At 43.2% G+C, this 17540-nt stretch overlaps 1 pseudogene; it reads left to right on the forward strand.

The window, feature by feature from the left end:
• Positions 1 to 6591: 6591 nt before the first annotated feature.
• LOC144517532 (uncharacterized) lies at positions 6592 to 8482 on the forward strand (annotated as a pseudogene).
• The last annotated feature ends 9058 nt before the right edge of the window (positions 8483 to 17540 follow it).

Here is a 17540-nt window from a genome sequence, read left to right on the forward strand (position 1 = left end):
TCCAGCTACTAGCTAGTGGTAGGCTATCGTTAGCTGCTGTCAAGTATAGTGTTAACTAGCGTCACGTGCAGCGATGTTTCTGTTGCCTGTAACGTCTGTTTCAGAGCATCAGAGAGAAGTGCAGGCATATCAGTGGAACCAGAATGACGCACCGAAATCCGCGTTGCTATTCCTGCAGCAGCAGGATGTGTTACGAGGAAGTACGGCAAAATAGTAGCCTGTTAGGCATGACGCAAAGCAGAGTGAAGTGAAAATAAATTTATAAATGGCGGCATGCGATTAATACGATTAAAAAAAAATGTATGCATTATGCTTGGCCCTTAACTGCATCACGATTAACGCGTTAATGCTGACAGCCCTATATATACATATATATACATATATACCCAGAATATCGCCTTGCATTAGGGTGGCACCAAGACCTGGGTCTTGGGTGCAGCTGACGCTAGGGACCTGCTACACCCTGCTACGCTCTGCGATTCCCTGCAGTGTCCGGCTGCGTCCTGCTGCGTCCTACCGCGTCCACCCATGCTGTGCTGTGCCACATTAAACCCCGTAACGACCTGCTGTGCCCTACTTGACATGAACTACTACGACTACCATTGTAGTCACTGTTCCATTATCTTTATTGTGACTATTACTACCACTGTTCATCACACCCCCAACCGGCACCATCAGACACCGCCTACCAAGAGTCTGGGTGTGTCCGAGGTTTCTTCCCGAAAGGGAGTTTTTCCTCGCCACTGTCGCAATAGCTACCGCTAATGCTTGCTCTTGAGGGAATTATTGTAATTGTTGGGGCTTTGTAAATTATAGAGTGTGGTCTAGTCCTACTCTGTAAAGTGTCTCGAGATAACTCGTGTTATAATTTGATACTATAAATAAAACTGAATTGAATTGAATATACATATAATATATATATATATATATATATATATATATATATATATATATATATTTAAGGTTTAATATATATATAAACATTTAATGAATAGAATTTTCTGATTCTGACAATCTCTTGGCCAACGGAGAAGACCTTGCTCGCCCTGACGGCCCACCTTTGGTGGAGGGTGTCTGTGTGTGTGCATGTGTTTGAGCGTATTTCGGTTCTACTGTTTTCAAGGATGAGATGGAACTGTATCCAGATTGACGCCTTTTTATTGCTCCTCAACCTCAAGTATAAGGATTAAGTTAAGGTTGATAATTATTTTTAGGCTTGAGTTAGGGTTCAGGTTAGATTATAGTTACTATATATCATAGACTAAGCTGGGCTGGGGGGGTTACATTTCACTTTGGAATAAGCTTTAGGTTAGGTTGAGTGTTAAAGGTAAGTGGATATTTTGTAATATAAAAACAAATGCACAAGTGTGTGCATGCCAGATTTGTGTGTATGTGTGTGTGAGCACACTTCATAGTACCTCACTTGATCCCGGTCCCTCTTTATCTGCCTTAAACCGCAACACTGACCTGACGTGGCGGCGGCCGCTGAGCGCTCTAAGTGATGACCTTTCAACCTGGAACATTTCAATTTCAACCTGTGACGGCTCCCCGGAGAATAATTTCAATGTTAAGTGTGCCCTCCAATCCCGGCACTGTATGAAAATGTAATCAGAGCGCTATCATCTCCACGGCAGAGAGAGGGCTTGCTTGACTCTATGCAGCAGGCGTCGGCGCTGGCCTCATTTCCCCTGCCAGCAGGTGTCCTCTCTGAATATAATAGGCTTTACATGTGTAATTAACACATGGCACTGCTGCCTGTGCTGGCCATAGCCTTAGCCCCGCTCCTGTCACCATGACTTTTCTTTCTCTTTATTTTTCTCGTTTTATTTCTACATCCTTTCCCCTTCCTCTTTATTATAAAACATAATGGCTTCTGGGCCAACTCACCCTGTGGTAAAAGTGGGTGCAGAAGACAAAGACAACACCTTGATGAAGAAAGCCAAGCATTTGGTAATGTTGGGATGGTGTACAGGAAGGTTTCACGGTGTGGAAGGACACGGATGGAGTTAACAGCTTGCTGTGTGGGCCGGCTAATGCCTTAAAACCCCCCTCTCATGAAACCTGTAATTACCAGGGCTCCGTTAATCAAGAATGAAACAGAGGAGAAGCAGTGGGCTAATTGGGGCCGACTTGCTCTGTAATTAGAGTAATAGTCACACATTGGAATTTTATGAATGAATGACTTTGCCAGTTGTTTTTTACAGGGCTTCATTACATTGGACAGAGCTACCAGCGCTATTTGCATGCATGTATATAAAGGAGACAATATGTTACTGGTCATTTTTTTGTCCAAACAGCAGATTTTCTCTCCAGGCCTCCTGACTAGGCCGGTGTTAATTATGTCTGTGGCACAGGTTGGGGGGAGGGAGGGGATGGGGGGGGGGGGCAGGGATGTCCAATTATTTTTCTCTCCTTTTCTTTTTCGCCTCAAACCTTTTTTCACCCATGAGCTGCTAGCTGTCGGTGCAAGGAGGTGAATTTCTGTTTGTGGAGCTTGATTTACAGAGTGTAGAAGGGAATCCATTATTTGGTTTATCATCATTATCGTTAACACAAACTCTGACCTACTTCTGATTTGACAACAACTGTGCAATGAGCTCAACTGATAAATCCTTTTTCTGATGATTTTAAGGGCTACAAATGGTCTTGCACATCTCTGATGTCTCGACTGATACAAGATTACTCTGAGAGTAGTCTATATCCACGACGTTCCACTTTTGGGATTGCTCCGGTGCCGCCGAAAATTCCTCTGGATGGTCTTCATTTTGGCCGGATTTCTGTTATCTTCGTCTTCCTTTGTGTTGAACTTTGAAACTCCGGTCGTATTATGAGGACTATAGTTAACTGCTCAGATCTCTGCAGGGTAAATCCAGACAGCTAGCTAGACTATCTGTCCAATCTGGGTTTTCTGTTGCACGACTAAAACAAATTTTGAACGTATACATGTTCCACCAAAACAAGTTCCATCCCGAGCTATTTTGCAGAGGCACTGTGGCTCTGTCCAGCACTTAGCGCCACCCATGACGATTGTGATTGGTTTAAAAGAAATGCCAGTAAACCAGAGAATGTTTTTCTCCAATCCCGGAATGCTGTGTGGACTCGCCAGACCTTCCTCCGCAGCACTGTGGAGGAAGGTCTGTGGCAATGCAATGACTACTCTGAGAGCAATGGACTGGTGTGCAATTCCTTGTGGCTAATAATGGCTTGCTGAAAACTTGCAATAAAATATCACTGCTTCAAAAAATAGTTTGTAAGAAGTGTCAACTGACCACGTCTAAAGGCACAGTCTATATACCCGGTCCCAAGCCCGTAGACAGGGAGGGGGTTCGGTTGGACCTGGGGGATTTGCGTGTCTTTGTAGTCTTGACACAATTACTGTGCAAATGGACACGGTTTGGGACAGTCTCTCTTACATGTTGTTGCTCTCTTGTTCATATAAAAAGTAGCTGTGTGAGGAATGAGAATACTAAATCTTGCCTACCTTTTGATCTCCAGACAAATGGCCAATTGCAAAATTGTTGAAACCCCCCTTCCCCCTTGATTCTGTCATCAGAAAGAGGGATTTATAGTCAACATTATTAGATGATCTGACAAGCGCTTTGTTTGAAGCATGCAGAGACTTTAAAGTTATGTTTCTTAAGATGTTCATGAAATCAAACCTCATATTTGATACTATTTATGCTCAGCATGTTCAATATCCATTCAATGTATTCACATTCTGAAATTACCTCTCTATACAGTAGTTTGTATGGTGAAGTCCAAGAATGGCCATTTCTGGAGGCTGTCTCCAAAAGCCAGGCAATCGCCCCATGATAAAATGACCACCTATACAGCAGTTCCCTCATTCATGACAACTGTGGGGATCCCTCTGGGGTTTAAGCTATTTTTCCTATATTTGGTTTGACTGGTCTCCTTGCTTGTATAACCTCAATCCTGTTATGTACATTCAAGTTATAGACAATTTTTTTTAGGACAACATGGGCTATCAGGATATGCATGCTGCAAGGATGTCACATGAATGTATACATTGTTATATGACTATAAAGACAATAGAAAAGACTAAATGGAAATTGAATCTCACAGAAATGTATTGAAATCATACAGAGAACAATAATATGTAAGACTTTTGGTTTCTGAAAATTGTTCCCCCAAGTCTTGTCAATCAGGGAAAACAAAAATAAACACTGTAATTAACATGTGGAAAACTATTTTGATGTTTTCCCATAAAAGTCCACACACTTTATTCCAAAGAGTTAGTTGTGTCATCTTCAATACATTTTCTGTGTGCTATTAGACATCAGGAGGCCAAATCACACTCATTTCAACCTCCAAGCTTCATTCCGGCATCTCCTTATCTATCTTTCAGGACCTTCCAATACACGCACACAAACAGTAATTAAAAAGGCCCTCCCGCGTGGGATATCTATTCGCTGAGCAAGCTCCTTTCTGATATGATTTCATGTGATTGGGCGACACAACTGTCAGTCAAGGCGTCACTAACCAAGAATGGTTAGGCTACGTTCAAAAAAGGTTAGGCACCGGCTAACGCAAATACATCGGTTTTCACACAAAAAGATAACCAAATACAGTAAAAAGCCATTCAGTCGTGGATTTATCGTTCTGGAATGTCTCCGAAAAGTCACTGAAGTTTTAGGCTGGATTACTAAACTTCTGGAAGGGCTAAGAAGGCACCTAAGCACTCGTTGTAAAGCTCCAACTGTTAGCTACAAAACTAAAAACATGGCAACAGCCAGTACAAGGCATGGGTTGAAAGGTTGCGACGCAAAGGGGAGATTACGTGAGTTGAATTTTGGGATTCATGAATATTTATTTATTTCACAAAGACACTGTAATTCTATGATTGATTAAAAAGCTTCTGGGTGGCCTACATTCGTTAGAGGACCTTGTTGAAACATTGCATTTCTCTGCTTCTAACCAAAACCAATGGTAAGTCTCTGTACTGTATTGATCTGGAGATATTAAATATTACATAAAACATGTAGTTTCGTCCGTAAAGGGTAAAATAACACTAAGGCTTAAATATATGCATAATTAAGGGTGTGACGCTTTAAATGACAGGTGGGTGCCGTCACAGTAGGCGAGCATAGACTGTAGGATTTTTTCGGCCCGCCTCAGCTCCATCCACACTCTACCTCTTAGGAAGTTAGGTAGTCTCGCATTGCCAGATATTCCTCCACATCGCTGCGGAGGAGGGTCTGGCTGGTCCACACAGCATTCTGGTGTGCTCTGGTTCATTGGCATTTCTTTAAACCGATCACAATTACCATGGGCGGGGCTAAGCACTGGACTCAATAGCGGTGCCTCTGCAAAATAGCCTTGGGAAGGAACTTCTTTTGGTGGAACTTGTGTACGTTCAAAAGTTGGGGGATCCCGAGGCGTTCCCAGGCCAGGTTAGAGATATAATCCCTCCACCTAGTCCTGGGTCTCCCCCGAGGCTGAGACGTGTGATACCCCTGTAGTGGCACACACCCTCTGGTCCCCCTTTTTTAAAAAAGGGGAACCACCACCCCGGTCTGCCACTCCTTAGGCACCGTCCCCAGACTTCCACGCAATGTTGAAGAGGCGTGTCAACCAAGACAACCCCTCCACACCCAGAGCTTTAAGCATTTCTGGACGGATCTCATCAATTCCTGGGGCTTTGCCACTGTGGAGTTGTTTAACTACCTCAGCAACCTCCACCAGGGAAATTGATGCCAATCCCCCTCATCCTCCAGCTCTGCCTCTACCATAGAGGGCGTATTAGTCGGATTTAGGAGTTCCTCAAAGTGCTCCTTCCACCGCCCTATTACCCTCCTCAGTTGAGGTCAACAGCGTCCCATCCTTACTGTACACAGCTTGGATGGTTCCCCTTCCCCCTCCTGAGGTGGCGAACGGTTTTCCAGAAGTACCTTGGTGCCGACCGAAAGTCCTTCTCCATGTCTTCTCCGAACTTCTCCCACACACGCTGCTTTGCCTCTTTCACGGCAGAGGCTGCAGCCCTTCGGGCCCTTCGGTACCTTGCAACTGCCTCCGGAGTCGTCTTGGATAACATATCCCGGAAAGACTCCTTCTTCAGTCGGACGGCTTCCCTGACCACCGGTGTCCACCACGGTGTTCGTGGGTTACCGCCCCTTGAGGCACCTAAGACCCTAAGACCACAGCTCCTCACCGCAGCTTCAGCAATGGAAACTTTGAACATTGTCCACTCAGGTTCAATGCCCCCAGCCTCCACAGGGATGCACGAAAAGCTCAGCCGAGGTGTGAGTTGAAAGTCTGTCGGACAGGGGCCTCCTCCAGACGTTCCCAATTTACCCGATAGCGGTGCCTCTGCAAAATAGCCTTGGGAAGGAACTTCTTTTGGTGGAACTTGTGTACGTTCAAAAGTTGTTTTAGTCGTGCAACAGAAAACTCAGATTGGACAGATAGTCTAGCTAGTTGTCTGGATTTACTCTGCAGAGATCTGAGGAGCAGTCCTCATAATCCACTGGAGTTTAGAACGCCAACACAAAGAAAGTGGAAGATGAGGGACATCCAGCCGAAAATTAGGGACATCCAGTGGAAATTCCAGGAGGCACCTGAACAATCACCAAAATGAAACATCGTCGAGTTAGGCAACGCCAGGCACTGCCAAGATGGCGACAGCCGGGAGCCGCCCACTTTGAGCTTCATATTTATGTTAATCTAAATGAAGCCAATCCGTCATAAGAATACTCAAATTCCTAGAGGCTCAGGCCGAGGAAGGGGAGTTGCAGCCATATATGACTCAAGCAATTCATTGTTATTTACCGAGCTCCAGGTCCGTATTCTGAATTTTTATCTGAATTCTCAGAGTTTTTATTATGTGTAGTCCATAAATCAGACAAAGTACTTATTTTAGGTGATTTTAATATCCATGTGGACGTTGACAGCAATAGCCTTAGTACTGCTTTCAACTCATTATTAGATTCAATTGGTTTCAGTAAGAGTGTGCATAAGGTCACGCACTGTTTTAACCACACCCTCGACCTTGTGCTGGCATATGGCATTGACATTGAGGATTTAAAAATATTTCCGCAGAATCCTGTATTATCAGACCATTTTTTAATGACTTTCCAACTATATGAAATTAGATAAAAGCTTCTTTACACTAGATGCCTATCTGACAGTGCTATAACTAAATTTAAGGAAGATATTCCAACAGCACTAAACTCAATGCCGTGCCTTTAATAAAACAGAGGACCTTTATGTTAACTTTAGTCCCTCCCAAATTGATAAATTATGTAGACGGTGCTACGGCCTGCCTACGGACAACTTTAGACTCTGTTGCTCCCCTCAAAAAGAAGATGATGAAGCAAAGGAAATTAGCACCTTGGTATAATTCCCAAACTCGCAAATTAAAACAAATCTCGGGCCTCTATAGACCTTCAACAATTAATGTTAACAGTCTCTTCAGCTTAGCCATCTACCTGTCTCTTAGACCCCATCCCAACGAGGCTACTTAAAGAAGCTTTACCCGTGGTTAACAGTTCATTACTAGATATGATCAATATATCTTTATTAACAGGTTATGTACCGCAGTCATTTAAAGTAGCTGTGATAAAACCTCTTCTGAAAAAAACCCACCCTCAATCCTGAAGTCTTAGCCAATTGTAGACCTATATCTAACCTTCCCTTTCTCTCCAAGATCCTTGAGAAAGTAGTCGCTAATCAGTTACGTGATTTTCTACATAGCAATAGTTTATTTGAGGACTGTCAGTCAGGATTTAGAAAGCATCATAGCACAGAGACGGCACTGGTGAAAATTACTAACGACCTTCTCAACTGCTGCTAACAAAGGACTTGTCTTCATGCTTCTCTTATTAGATCTTAGTGCTGTGTTCGACACTGTTGACCATACCATCCTGTTACAGAGATTGGAACATTTAGTTGGCATTAAAGGAATTGCATTAAGCTGGTTTAAGTCCAATTTCTCTGATCAATCTCAATTTGTTAATGTTAACGATAAATCCTCCAAGTGCGCTAAAGTTAGCCATGGCGTTCCACAAGGCTCAGTATTTGGACCAATTCCTGTTCTCTTTATATATGCTTCCTCTAGAGCAATATTATTAGGAAACACTCAATTAACTTTCACTGTTATGCAGATGACACTCAATTATACTTGTCAATCAAGCCAGACAGAAAACCAGTCAGTTAGCTAAACTTCAAGCATGCATTAAAGATATAAAATCCTGAAACTGAAACTAAAGTTATTGTGCTGGGCCCCAAACACCTCCGAACTTCATTTATCCTTTAACGGCCATCTAAAATAAACCTCAAGAACAGCCTTTTTTCGTCTTCGTAACATTGCCAAAATTAGGAATATCCTGTCGCATAAACGATGCTGAAAAACTAGTCCATGCATTCGTTACTTCTAGGCTGGACTACTGTAATTCCCTTACTATCAGGTTGCTCAAATAAGTCCCTTAAAACTCTCCAGCTGATCCAGAATGCTGCAGCCTTGTGAGTTCTGACAAGAACTAGAAAAAGATCATATTTCTCCTGTAGCTTCTCTGTCTTGGCTTCCTGTAAAAAGATCCAGGATTGAATTTGAAATCCTTCTCCTGACCTACAAAGCTCTAAATGGTCTAGCACCATCATATCTAGAAGAGCTCTTAGTACCTTATTGTCCCACTAGAGCACTATGCTCCCATGATTCAGAGCTACTTGTGGTTCCTGGAGTCTCTAAAAAGTAGGATGGCTCCACTCCTGTGGTACCAGCTCCCAGTCTGGGTTCCAGGGGGCAGACACCGTCACCACATTTAGAATAAACTGAAAACCCTCCTCTTTGATAAAGCTTATAGTTAGGGAGTGAGGAGTTGCAGCGTCCACCTAGCCTGGAGCCACCTACTCTCTTTATAGTCGTTAGATTCATCTACCATATAATCAATAATATAATCAAAGTAGAGGGAGGCGAGGCCAGTACAGCCCGATCCAGTTGGGGAGAGTTCTAGCCCGACCAGGCTCCTCTCCTTAACCTGTCTAATCCTTCCTTCCTTCCTTTGACACACTGAGCTGCTCTCTCCTCTCTCTTTCCATTTGTTTCCATTTATGTGCATCCTTGTCCCAGTAATGCTTGTTACTAACCTAGCTCTAGGGAGTTCACTCCCCAGAGTCCTTGTGTCGTCCAGCATATTTCCTTGGATTAGGATGGCACCAAGATCTTGGATGCAGCTGTCGCCGTGGTCCTGCTGCACTCCCTGCTACACCCTGCTACACCCTGCTACGCTCCTGCGGTGCCCTGCAGTGTCCTGCTGCGTCCTGCTGAACCCTGCTGCGTCCTGCTACGTCCAGCTATGCCCCCCAGCCTCCACAGGGATGCACGAAAAAGTCTCGCCGAGGTGTGAGTTGAAAGTCTGTCGGACAGGGGCCTCCTCCAGACGTTCCCAATTTACCCGCACTCACCCGCTTGGGCTTACCAGGTCTGTCCAGAGTCTTCCCCCCACCCCCTGACCCAACTCACCACCAGATGGTGATCGGTTGACAGCTCCGCCCCTCTCTTCACCCGAGTGTCCAAAACATATGGCCTCAGATCAGATGAAACGATTATAAAATCGATCATTGACCTTTGGCCTAGGGTGCTCTGGGTACCAAGTACACTTATGAGCATCCCTATGTTCGAACATGGTGTTCAAGTTATAGACAATCCATGACTAGCACAGAAGTCCAACAACAAACAACCACTCTGGTTTAGATCAGGGAGGCCGTTCCTCCCAATCACGCCTCTCCATGTGTCTCCATCATTACCCACGTGCGCGTTGAAGTCCCCCAGCAGAACTATGGAGTCCCCGACTGGAGCCCCATGCAGGACTCCACTCAAGGTCTCCAAGAAGGCCGAATACTCTGAACTCTTGTTTGGTGCATATGCACAAACAACAGTCAGAGTTTTCCCCCCCACAACCCGCAGGCGTAGGGAGGCGACCCTCTCGTCCACCGGGTTAAACTCCAACGTAGCGGCGCTCAGCCGGGGGCTTGTGAGTATCCCCACACCCGCCCGGCGCCTCACACCCTGGGCAACTCCGGAGAAGAAAAGAGTCCAACCCCTATCCAGGAGTATGGTTCCAGAACCAAGACTGTGCGTAGAGGTAAGCCCCACCAGATCTAACCGGTAGCGCTCCACCTCCCGCACAAGTTCCGGCTCCTTCCCCCACAGAGAGGTGACATTCCACGTCCCCAGAGCCAGCCTCTGCTGCCCGGGTCTGGTCCGTCGAGGCCCCTGACCTTCATTGCCACCCATGGTCCCTCCCAAATTGATAAATTTGTAGACGGTGCTACGGCCTGCCTACGGACAACTTTAGACTCTGTTGCTCCCCTCAAAAAGAAGATGATGAAGCAAAGGAAATTAGCACCTTGGTATAATTCCCAAACTCGCAAATTAAAACAAATCTCGGGCCTCTATAGACCTTCAACAATTAATGTTAACAGTCTCTTCAGCTTAGCCATCTACCTGTCTCTTAGACCCCATCCCAACGAGGCTACTTAAAGAAGCTTTACCCGTGGTTAACAGTTCATTACTAGATATGATCAATATATCTTTATTAACAGGTTATGTACCGCAGTCATTTAAAGTAGCTGTGATAAAACCTCTTCTGAAAAAACCCACCCTCGATCCTGAAGTCTTAGCCAATTGTAGACCTATATCTAACCTTCCCTTTCTCTCCAAGATCCTTGAGAAAGTAGTCGCTAATCAGTTACGTGATTTTCTACATAGCAATAGTTTATTTGAGGACTGTCAGTCAGGATTTAGAAAGCATCATAGCACAGAGACGGCACTGGTGAAAATTACTAACGACCTTCTAACTGCTGCTAACAAAGGACTTGTCTTCATACTTCTCTTATTAGATCTTAGTGCTGTGTTTGACACTGTTGACCATACCATCCTGTTACAGAGATTGGAACATTTAGTTGGCATTAAAGGAATTGCATTAAGCTGGTTTAAGTCCAATTTCTCTGATCAATCTCAATTTGTTAATGTTAACGATAAATCCTCCAAGTACGCTAAAGTTAGCCATGGCGTTCCACAAGGCTCAGTATTTGGACCAATTCTGTTCTCTTTATATATGCTTCCTCTAGGCAATATTATTAGGAAACACTCAATTAACTTTCACTGTTATGCAGATGACACTCAATTATACTTGTCAATCAAGCCAGACGAAACCAGTCAGTTAGCTAAACTTCAAGCATGCATTAAAGATATAAAATCCTGAAACTGAAACTAAAGTTATTGTGCTGGGCCCCAAACACCTCCGAACTTCATTTATCCTTTAACGGCCATCTAAAATAAACCTCAAGAACAGCCTTTTTTCGTCTTCGTAACATTGCCAAAATTAGGAATATCCTGTCGCAAAACGATGCTGAAAAACTAGTCCATGCATTCGTTACTTCTAGGCTGGACTACTGTAATTCCTTACTATCAGGTTGCTCAAATAAGTCCCTTAAAACTCTCCAGCTGATCCAGAATGCTGCAGCGCGAGTTCTGACAAGAACTAAGAAAAGAGATCATATTTCTCCTGTATTAGCTTCTCTGTCTTGGCTTCCTGTAAAATCCAGGATTGAATTTGAAATCCTTCTCCTGACCTACAAAGCTCTAAATGGTCTAGCACCATCATATCTAGAAGAGCTCTTAGTACCTTATTGTCCCACTAGAGCACTATGCTCCCATAATTCAGAGCTACTTGTGGTTCCTGGAGTCTCTAAAAGTAGGATGGCTCCTCTCCTGTGGTACCAGCTCCCAGTCTGGGTTCAGGGGGCAGACACCGTCACCACATTTAAGAATAAACTGAAAACCCTCCTCTTTGATAAAGCTTATAGTTAGGGAGTGAGGAGTTGCAGCGTCCACCTAGCCTGGGCCACCTACTTCTCTTTATAGTCGTTAGATTCATCTACCATATAATCAATAATATAATCAAAGTAGAGGGAGGCAGGCCAGTACAGCCCGATCCAGTTGGGGAGAGTTCTAGCCCGACCAGGCTCCTCTCCTTAACCTGTCTAATCCTTCCTTCCTTCCTTTGACACACTGAGCTGCTCTCTCCTCTCTCTTTCCATTTGTTTCCATTTATGTGCATCCTTGTCCCAGTAATGCTTGTTACTAACCTAGCTCTAGGGAGTTCACTCCCCAGAGTCCTTGTGTTTTTTTCGTCCAGCATATTTCCTTGGATTAGGATGGCACCAAGATCTTGGATGCAGCTGTCGCCGTGGTCCTGCTGCACTCCCTGCTACACCCTGCTACACCCTGCTACGCTCTGCGGTGCCCTGCAGTGTCCTGCTGCGTCCTGCTGAACCCTGCTGCGTCCTGCTACGTCCAGCTATGCTCTGCCGTGCCACGCTACATCCTGTAACGCCCTGCAGTGCCCTGCTATGACATGAACTACTACGACTATCATTTGTAGTCACCGTTCCATTATCTTTATTGTGACTATTTTTGCCACTGTTCATCACATCCCCAACCGGCACAGTCAGACACCGCCTACCAAGAGCCTGGGTCTGCCGATGTTTCTTCCTAAAAGGGAGTTTTTCTTCGCCACTGTCGCACTAAATGCTTGCTCTTGGGGGAATTATTGGAATTGTTGGGGCTTTGTAAACTATAGAGTGTGGTCTAGACCTACTCTATCTGTCTCGAGATAACTCTTGTTATGATTTGATACTATAAATAAAATTGAATTGAATTGAATTTTGGTTCTTGAGAAAACTTTAGTAGACGTAACTACATAGTCTATGCTCCACACACACTCCCCCTTGTGCAAGACCTTGTTGACAGTGAGGCTGACATTCTAAGAGATGATTATGATGAGAAATATTTCATTTAATTCATCCATTATTTAACAGTTTCGCCATGACGGTTCCTACCATTTCAGCTGTTCATCATCACACATTCACTGGTATTGGCGCTCTGCTGCTCCGTCCCCTCAGACGGTGCCCAGAGTACACTCTGCCACCCCGAGAGTGTGGTGCGAGTCAGTTTGTGCCAGATTGTGCTCAAAGTATAGGTGTTTTTACAAGGGGGATGGGGGGGTTACAACCCCCCCCAATAATCAAAACTGGCCAGTGCAACCCCCCCCAAAAACCTAATATAATTTCCCTAACATAAATAACAACATTTGCACCATAAATTGGTGCAGAAAAAATCACCAGAATGCAGAAAATGAAGTGTTTGATGCTTAAAATTTCAATTTTGCTTAAAAGTGGAGATTACGGGCCGCCCAGTAGCTCACCTGGTTGAGTGTGCGGCCCATGGCTCAAAGTGAATAATTGTGAAAGCACCCATAGATTGCACTTGACAATTATGTTCTCATTCTTTAACTGAAAGTAATGGGGGTATACCCTTTTTGTAAACTTAGAGTCTGACTCCGCAGCCATTGAATTACGCCAACAGGATTCTTCGGGAGATCTTTTTTATCTGGTGGCACAGTAGCAGAAGTAACGCGGTGTGGACTCTTCATTTCAGGTGGTAATGTGTTACTTGACATGGTAAAGGTAATAATATTAAATCCTATTAGTAATGTGTTATATTACTCCATTACTGTTAAAATTAATATATTAATGTACCCTAACACTGACCATGGGTGTTGCCATATCCAATCTTAAGGATTATGACATTTAAATGTCCTTTTACTTTTTGTAAGCGGTAGACAACGTGAAGATGTCCATCAATTGGCTTGTATTTGTTTGCATATTTGTTGTTGTTTGTTCATTGTTGTTAACAAAGTCCCTCTTTATGGAACATCCATGTGTGATTATACATTAGCCTCAATGCCTACAGTTCATTATAGCCTATGTATTCTCTTTTTCCTATTCTTAGTTTTTCCTTTACACTCTTATGCATGTATGGGAAGCTCTGTTATGGTGCAGCCTAATTTCTTTCTTTGGGGTGATAACAATTTGTCATAACAAATGGGCAGCTTTAAGGCTCGCCATGACTGATTTATTTTATAAGAGGAAGAGGATGTTTGTAGGATGTGTGCTACTCTCTATCTCTTATTCCCAGGACAATTTTGTTGACCACAGAGAAGAAAGTGCGTTGGCACCTCTCCCCAGTTTGGAGGCTTCCCTGTCAAGAGGGGAAAGGCCACAGCAGTGATTTATGGAAGCCATCTGAGGATGAAGGTCCACTACCTGTGGCTGATATCTTCTCCTCTATCTCACCTCTCATTACCTCATTTGTCATGGCGTGTGCATTGCAACACCGTCCCTCCATTTACCCACTTCAAGGGTGCTGGGTGGATCGAATTCCTTTCCTGGCCTCTCCTGTGATGGACTCAGATTGGAGCCATAATCTCAACAACACTCACCCATTCTCAATCTCAAACAGCTGACTGACTCTAACAAATATTTGTGTATTAAAGTGATCATATTATCTATTAATAGCTCCGTAGCTGTAAAACAGAGAACTCGACACACAGGGTGAAAAGAGGAGCTGCAGCAATGTGCAGTACAACAAAAATATGGTGTTTTTTGAAAATTAAACCATGTAAACCTATTCTGGTACTACCTCAAAATACAATTATTAACCTGAAAATGAGCATAATATGGCACTTTAAGAGTTGTATGACTGTATATTTTAACAGAAATTGTCCATAGAACGTTTTTTTACATTTCAAATTGCATAATTTGTGCTCCACCAACTTTTGTCCACCCTGGAGGTTGGTTTTGGGAGATTAAAGTCCACGTTGTCCCTTTTTTTCCAATGTTTGTCGCTTTTTACGACATTTAAGGTATTTGTTTCGAATTTCATTTTTTGGGCGTTTTTAGCGACCTTTGTGACACTTTCTTCGACATCTTTGACGGTATTTCCTAAGTTTTTGTGGCTTTTCTCTGTGTCTTTTTGTATTTTAACTGTTATTTTAGCACATAACTTCCGTTTTTCCGGGTAATAGAGCTGCCAGAACTTTTTCTGTTATTTTACGGATTTATTTCTTAGAGTGTAGACACAGGATCATGTATTTTGGTTGTATAAGTCAACACAATTAAGAGTTAACAGAAGAATGAATCAGCTACACAAAAAGGGCAACATTGCAATAAGCTATTGAGAAATTGAGAATACACATACAGTCAGCATGTGAGAAAATGAAAGAAGTTTCTGAGAACTGCAGCAGTTAGACTAGTTGTAGGTAACACGTGAAAGTTTGTATTTGGTATTATTTTTCAAGGTGACAAAAAAAAAAATTTCATAATGGCATACATTGCCAAAATCTAATTAAAAAAAAACCATCTGACTGGGGCAATAACATAATGAGTTCATCAATTGATACAAAATATTTTTAAAATTTATAAATTATGATATCAAATACTGTTTTCAGCCTAATATTGACACCCACGATGCGCCACAGGAGGTCATTCCTGCCTGCAGCCATCAAACTTTAGAACTCCCTCGGAGTGTTACACGCTGAGGGCCCTATCTTGCACCCAGCGCAATTGCGCAATTGCGGAATTGTACACCGACGCATGTATCATTCCTATTTTGCACCCGACACACAGCGGACTTTTCCCTCAACAGACTCACATCGGTAAATTCCCTAGTGCTATTTTGCAGTTTCAGAAAACGATTCCGCCACAGACCAGGAAAAACCTAGTCTAAAGTCAGTGGCGCGTTATTCAGATGCTATTTTAAGGGCGCATGCTTGGCCGTAATTTAGAGTGTGCACACCACGCATACACTTTGCTTCTCTCATCTCACGGACCCAGCAGTTCCCATTTTTGCAAACCATTCATAAATACAAGGAAAAATATGACCTTGTTTTACACAACATTTCCATGAATCATGGATGTGTTGATGACATAAATATTAGAGGACTTAAGGAGATGTGATGTTGAACTGCATGTGCCAATGCCACTTAACACAAATGCCCCAGCAGCAGCACTGGAGAGGAGAGACAGAAGAGCCTCATCGTCTATAGTGAGGTATTCTCGGTCTGTTAGACTACATTGCAAAAATATCACCATGCATTCAAAACCTCGTGATTCAGTGAGAGTGAGCCCAAAACATCGGAAAGTATGTTTTTGTGACATTTCTTTATTTACATTTTGACAAAAAGAAAAATCAATAGCAAATGTCGGTCTCCTATTAAGAGCGTGCGCCTAGCAAATCCGCCATTATAATAGCAATCCGCCATGGAACAAGCGCGCCTGTTTTTAAAGGGAATGTGAGATAACGCTCTGATTGGTTTATTGCACGTTACGCCCAAACCACAACTATGAGTAATGTAGCTACTTCAGACCAACCCATTTTAGATTTGTGTCGGGTGCAAGAGTCATTTATCCCGCCGGTATAATAGCAACAGCCCGAGATCCGCCCACAAAGCTACTTGCGTTTGGCGTTTGATACTTTCATTTCAGATCGTTAAAATAGGGCCCTTATTGTCAAAACTGGATTCACAGCACGTATCTACACATCACATCTTAATAATCTTGGACAATTATGTGCTGCTACTTATATTCACAATGTATGCCTACTTATTAATGTTCGTACTGTATTTATGTTGACACTGCACTACAATAGAATTTGTACAATCCATTTAAAACAACCTTTTTAACCAAATTTTACCTGTAACCTAATCTCACTTACTTCTACTTTATTTCTTACTGTAGCTGTTACTTTTGTTACTTTATACACTTATTGACTTTTCTTACTATTATTTTACCTTGAATTTGACTGTGAGCAACTGCAACTAAATAATTTCTCTGTGGGGATCAATAAAGTATTTTGATTCTGAATCTGATGTATCCCAAGGGTTACATTTTAGGCAATTTCACACCTCACAGTTTATGTCCAATGCCCTTTTTGATATGCAGAGCCAATGCAGGAAGAAGGGTTCCCTTTATACAGCAAGGTGGAAAGAAAGGGTGTGGAGGTCGGGGAGATGGATGGGCATGCAGTGAGTCAGACTTTTATGCAGGAGTTTGTGTCCTGCCAAAGACCTGCAATTAGCGTTCAGCGTTTTTTTTTTTTTATCTGATTGACCTATCCCTAACATTGACCACTAGTTGCCTAACCCTAAGCATATCTTACAAATACATAATTTGCTATAAGCACAATCATTCCCTAAGCATAACCATTCGGTTGATTCCATGTGCAGATATTGTAAAAAGCAAGAATTTTATAAATTGGTTGTATTAGAAGGTGCTTTACAGATGAATTCCCAAAGCATGCAGTGTGTTTCCCTCTGTCTGTCCTTACTGTATAGGTTGTCTGGAGCAGTCCCCTGAGCTGTGTTTTAATGTGGAGCCTCTTCTCTCAATCAGGAACATCTTCAAAGCCTGTATAATGACACAGTGTGCACACCTTTGCTTCCTGTACCTCCAACAAAACAACAGGGATCTTTCTCTTCACATCTGCCTCCGGAGCCCTCGTCGCCCAGCACATCCAGTAATGGACAGGGCACCTTAATATGCCCCAGCCCCCATACCCCCCCCGATTCTTCCACAATCCCCTCTGTCTCACCCTGTTTTCTGTTTCCTCTTCATGCTCTCAGCAGTCAACATCCTCCATCAGGCTCAGACTATTATGACTTTCATCTTTGCTTCGTCAT

This window comes from Sander vitreus, chromosome 5 (assembly GCF_031162955.1).
Source record: "Sander vitreus isolate 19-12246 chromosome 5, sanVit1, whole genome shotgun sequence".
Taxonomy (NCBI): Eukaryota; Metazoa; Chordata; class Actinopteri; order Perciformes; family Percidae; genus Sander; species Sander vitreus.